Here is a 5,942-nt window from a genome sequence, read left to right on the forward strand (position 1 = left end):
TGTTCCCTTTTCACCACATCTATGCCAACATCTATTATTATTTGATTTTTTTGATTTTGGCCATTCTTGCAGGCATAAGGTGGTATCGCATTGTGGTTTTGATTCACATTTCCATGATCATTAGTAATGTTGAGAATTTTTTCATATGTTTGCTGACCATTTGTATATTTTCTTTTCAGAGTCGTCTATTCATGCCTTTAGTCTGTTTTTTGTTGGGATTGTTTGCTTTTTCTTGCTGATTTGTTTGAATTTCTTGTAGATTCTCAATATTAGTCTTTTGTCAGATGTATAGATAGTAAAGATTTTTCTCCCACTCTGTGTGTTGTCTATTTGCTCTGCTGATTATTTCTTTTGCTTTGTAGAAGCTTTTTAGTTTAATTAAGTCCCATCTATTTATCTTTGTATTTGTTGCATTTGCTTTTGGGTTTTCGGTCATGAAGTCTTCACCTAAGCCAGTGTTTAGAAGGGGTTTTTATTTTTAATGTTATCTTCTAGAATTTTTATGGTTTCAGGTCTTACATTTAAGTTTTTTTTTTAAATCCATCTTGAGTTGATTTTTGTATAAGGTGAGAGATGAAGATCCAGTTTCATTCTTCTATGTGTAACTTGCCAATTATCCCAGCACCATTTGTTGAATAGGGTGTCCTTTCCCCACTTTATGTTTTTGTTTTCTTTGTCAAAGATCAGTTGGCTGTAAGTATTTGTGTTTATTTCTGGATTCTCTATTCTGTTTTATTGGCCTATGTGCCTATTTTTATACCAGTGTCATGCTGTTTTGGTGACTATGGCCTTATAATACAGTTTGAAGTCAGGTAATATAATTCCTTTAGATTTGTTTTCTTTTGCTTAGTCTTGCTTTGGCTATGTGTGCTTTTTTTGATTCCATATGAATTTTAGAATATTTTTTAGTTCTTTGAAGAATGATGGTGAACTAACCTCATTGGTTAGGTGTATTCCTAAGGATTTTATTTTCTTGTAGCTATTGTAAAAGTGGTTGAGTTCTTGATTCGATTTTCAGCTTTGTCGCTATTGGTTTATAACAGAGCTAATGATTTGTGTACAGTAATGTTGTATCCTGAAACTTTGCTGAATTCATTTATCAGTTCTGGGAGTTTTTATGAGAAGTCTTTCGGGTTTTCTAGGCATACAATCTTGTCATAAGCAAACAGCGACAGTTTGACTTCCTTTTTACCAATTTGGATGCCCTTTATTTTTTTCTCTTTTCTGGTTGCTCTGGCTATGACTTCCAGTATTATGTTGAATAGAAGTGGTGAGAGTGGGCATTTTTGTCTTGTTCCAGTTCTCAGAGGGAATGCTTTCAACTTTTCCCCATTCGGTATTATGTTGTATACATTGAGGTATATCCCTTGTATGCAAATTTTGCTGAGGGTTTTAATCATAAAGGAATGCTGGATTTTGTCAAATGCTTTTTTGTGCTTCTCTTGAGATAATCATCTGATTTTTGTTTTTTATTCTGTTTATGCTATGTATCACATTTATCAACTTGTGTATGTTAAACTATTTCTGCATCCCTGGTATGAAACCCATTTGAAAATGGTGGATTACCTTTTTGATATGCTGTTGGATTTGGTTAGCTAGTATTTTTTTTTTAATTACAAAAGGAAATTTATTTCAAAAGCATAAGGGGACATTTACATTCAAACAAGGTGCTAAACAGGTGTCTTGCAAAATAAAAAAAAAATCCATGGCATTAAGTTTTTCATTCAAATTCAGAAGCAAAAATAACCTAAGTTGTGCACTAGTGCCTTAGGAAAGGGAAGGGGAAGGGTGAGGGATAAGTGAACAGCCAACTCAGTATCAAACTTGAGAAAGTAAAGTCACTTCTGCTCAGTTTTGAGTTTACAAATGTGCTCATAAAGAGGAAAAGTGGTAAAATTATACTTAATCTTCACATTTATTTAGCTGTACTCTCAATAAAATTTCTGTACTTGAAATGGCTTTGGGCCACTGGCTGATCTATCTCTGAGGTCCAGATTAGCTGGTCAGTTTTCAAATGGCAATTTTATATTCTTTTGTTCAGATTCCAAGGGATTTTAGGTTCAGCTCATGGTCTTTTGGAATGTTTAGAGATTATTGCCACCATGCCATAGCCAAGCTGACCAACTTTTGCTCACTCGTATCATTCTAGCCTTTCAGAAATATTTTCCCCATACACATGTGCAGTAATTCTAATAAAGGAGTTTTGCTTCTTCTGCAGTGTAGAGGTAATGGTAATGAAGACACCTGCATTGGAATCACAAACCATTCCTCAAAAAAATTCATCAGACTACTAGAAATGTCATTCAGGCAGTTGATTTGAATAGCAAACTTGGGGAGGGAAGATTAACTGTGAAACAAAAATATACGAAACATTCAAATGCAGAACAAAGGGTCTATGCTACTAAAAATGCCCATGACATTAAACACTCCAAAACCCCCCCCATCTGTTGTTTTAACCTAAAAATTCTATTGGCTAACTTATACAATAATTTTGATTAATAACCTGAGAAGTTAAAATTTTGAAAGTGGCAAAAGCAAACTGAGAGAGCATCCCTTACTTATTGGTACAATGTTATCAAGTCACTTTTTCTGGGTAGCCCTGGTTATTAAATTCCAAATTCTAAATTATACTATCTCTTCCTGTAGAAACCTATATGTACATCAGATTCAGTATTTTGGTTGTATTTCACCAATAGCAACTCCAATTTATCTTTGAAAATGCATCCTTTATTTTTAGTTTTAAATAACAATAATCATGTAAGTGCAACTGACTTAGAATCCCTTGCTACTGGGAGTAAAAACCTAAATAACAAGTTAATAACAGATTCAGCCTCAAAAGGATAATCACTGTGTCAGATTACCTGTTCCTGGAATTTAAAAAGTGATTTATGTTGTGCAGTCAAGTTTCATAACATGCATATATATATGTCAGGCCTCTGAGCCCAAGCTAAGCCACCATATCCCCTGTGACTTGCATGTATACATCCAGATGGCCTGAAGTAACTGAAGAATCACAAAAGAAGTGATATTTAAGTGGCCTGTTCCTGCCTTAACTGATGACATTCCACCACAAAAGAAGTGAAAATGACTGGTCCTTGCCTTAACTGATGACATTACCTTGTGAAATTCCTTCTTCTGGCTCATCCTGGTTCAAAAAGCTCCCCTACTGAGCACCTTGTGACCCCCACTCCTGCCTGCCAGAGAACAACCCCCCCTTTGACTGTAATTTTCCTTTACCTACCCAAATCTTATAAAACGGCCCCACCCCTATCTCCCTTCACTGACTCTCTTTTCAGACTCAGCCCGCCTACACCCAGGTGAAATAAACAGCCCTATTGCTCACACAAAGCCTGTTTGGTGTTCTCTTCACATGGACATGAGTGAAAATACACACACACACACACACACACACACACACACGCTTATGTATGTATGTATATTATACATACACATTTCTATTCAAATAGTAAGATTCCATATTCAAAAGTTTGTATCACAATATATGGAAAAGAATTAAGTAAGCCATGCAAAGCAACTTACTTTCTCCTAAAAATGTAATGTCATTCCTATATTTTAAGGAAGCTATGTAAGTATTTTGCTTTTATACACTAGGTAGGAATGCTGCACCACTGCCCAGCAGCTTTATTAAACAATTGAAACAAAATGTTAAGATTGACCATTACTCTCCTCCATATATTGGGCAAAAAACTAAGAGGGAAGAGGAAAATCAGTAACCTTTCAAAACTGATGATCTTTGTCAGCAAAACTAGACTGAATTTCATTACATTTTAGAATGAACAGCTCTCAACAACAAATTATCAAGATGTTTAAAAGTAAAAGATTCACAATTTGAAGCCTGAATAATGATATTGCAAAAACAAGCCAAGATTGCAGACAAAGCATCCAAAAATATCACTGTGGTTTTACCTTAGACACAACCATGGTCTGTTACAAAAGTAGATCATACATACAAAGGTATAAAGAACATTAAAGTTTTTAGCTGAAGGCAGCAGTCTCTTTAAAGAGACATCCCCAGCAATTCAATGAGTAGTAGAATTTATGTATATTAAGCTCATGACAATGCTGAAGAATGCTGACATCTTATTCAGTAGAGTCTTCCCCGACTACGATTTCCTCGATTTCGTCGTGTGCCCCAACCTTGGCCACCTCTACTTCCCCTGAAGGCTCCTCTCATAATTAAAGTTGCTCAAATTGCTGCTATATTTCCCACTGGGAGGGTTATAAACCTGCCTGGAATCTCTTTTTGGTTCTGCTGAAGATTTCTCGGGTGGTGAACCTGAAGTTGTATCTTCACTGGCTCTCTTTTGCCCAATCTCAACCTTTTGTACAGGTTTCCAGGATAGTGTTACTGTGCTCTTATAAGAAGGAGGAATGTGGAAGAGATCCTTGATTAAAGCATTGATATTTTTTGTTATTTTCAATGCAATGACTTTAATCTTGTTCTCTTCTGTTTTTAAGGCCTCACCCGTTTTACCCTGGAGAGCTAAGCGAAGTTGTCTGATATAAACTTGCAGGCCCCGTGCAAAGTACTGAAGCCTGATTTTGAAATCTTTGAGCTTTTCTGCATTCAGTTTGGCTGTTAAGAAATCTGGATGTTTTCAGTCCAACTGGTGAAAACTGTACAACAAACGTTCCACATAACTGAACTGTAGCTTGGGTTCTTCATTACCAGCATTCTCTCCATTTTCTGCTTCTTCTGGAGGGAGCAGCATGTATTCCAATAACTTATCAAATAGTTTTCTTAAATTTCTTTCTAGTTTTTCCATGTCACCACAAAATGAACTCATCTCCGCCAACAATTTCAATACCTCCAACTGTATATCAAGACCTTCCACTGGGGTAGTCAAGGTACTGAGTTTAGGGAGAACCTGCTCACAGAAATATGTCACAAACCTTGTGGAATGGATAATTCTAGAGAAGAGGGGTACTGCCTGCCAAGTGCACTGTAAGAACCTGTACACACAGTCAGGATCCGCGGGATTGAAGGTCTGTTCCAGGTCGGCCTGTTCAGCCACCAACTCTACAAGTTGCTATCTTCCACTCACTGTTTGTAAGCTTTTTAACCCAGACAGTATCTTCATAATAGAACAAATTCTTCACCAGTTACATCTTCTAGGACCTTTTTGGATTCAGTTAGTATAAGCTCTTTTCACTTCCTTTGTTAAGACTTCATCTGGTAAACTCTTAAGTTTTGTAGAAAGGAATTTAATTGCTCGTTCTCTAACAATGTCTTCTCCTTGAAGTATTTGGCTGAACAACCCACCTAAAGTCCCTTTTGCATCCATTTTAAATATACTTAACAGGGCATTGTTCACTAGGTTAAATTCTGCAGAGTCATCTGTCTGCAGAAGTTGCATTAGTATATCTGCCACTCGAGGAAGATTTTCTCCAGTGGCAAATTGAGGCAGTTCTTTAATTGCTTGAGGTCGAATAGATACATCTTCATCCTCACAGAGGTCTAACTGTGTATTGATAACAGAATCAGCCAATTCTGGAAGATGCTTAAAGAATTTCGGAATAAATTGAGCTGCTAATCGTTTTTCCTTAATACTACCTTTCACACCACCCAGTATCACTTCATAGGCATTTTTATGCTGGACCACTTCCTCCATGGCATCGGCCAGGATGCCATAATTGCGGTAAAGCTCCTCTACCATCGGCACAGTGAGCAACAAGCCCAGGGCCCGCTTCCGCTATCCTTGTCCTCACCGGCGCCACTGCCGCCTCGGATGGTTAGCTAGTATTTTCTTAAGAATTTTTGCATCCAAATTCATCAGGGATATTGGTCTGTAGTCTTCTTCTTCTTTTTTCTTCTTTCTTCTTTCTTCTCCTTTCTTCTTCCTTCTTCTTCCTCTTCCTCCTTCTCCTCCTCCTCCTCCTTCTTCTTCTCCTTCTCCTTTTTCTTCTTTTCTTCTTCTTCC

The 5,942-nt window shown here is 37.0% G+C and overlaps 1 pseudogene; it reads right to left on the reverse strand.

Annotated features, from left to right (window-relative positions):
* Positions 1-4,105: 4,105 nt before the first annotated feature.
* Positions 4,106-5,714, reverse strand: LOC129024173 (apoptosis inhibitor 5-like; annotated as a pseudogene).
* Between the last annotated feature and the right edge of the window lie 228 nt (positions 5,715-5,942).

The sequence above is a fragment of the Pongo pygmaeus genome, chromosome X, assembly GCF_028885625.2.
Source record: "Pongo pygmaeus isolate AG05252 chromosome X, NHGRI_mPonPyg2-v2.0_pri, whole genome shotgun sequence".
Taxonomy (NCBI): domain Eukaryota; kingdom Metazoa; phylum Chordata; class Mammalia; order Primates; family Hominidae; genus Pongo; species Pongo pygmaeus.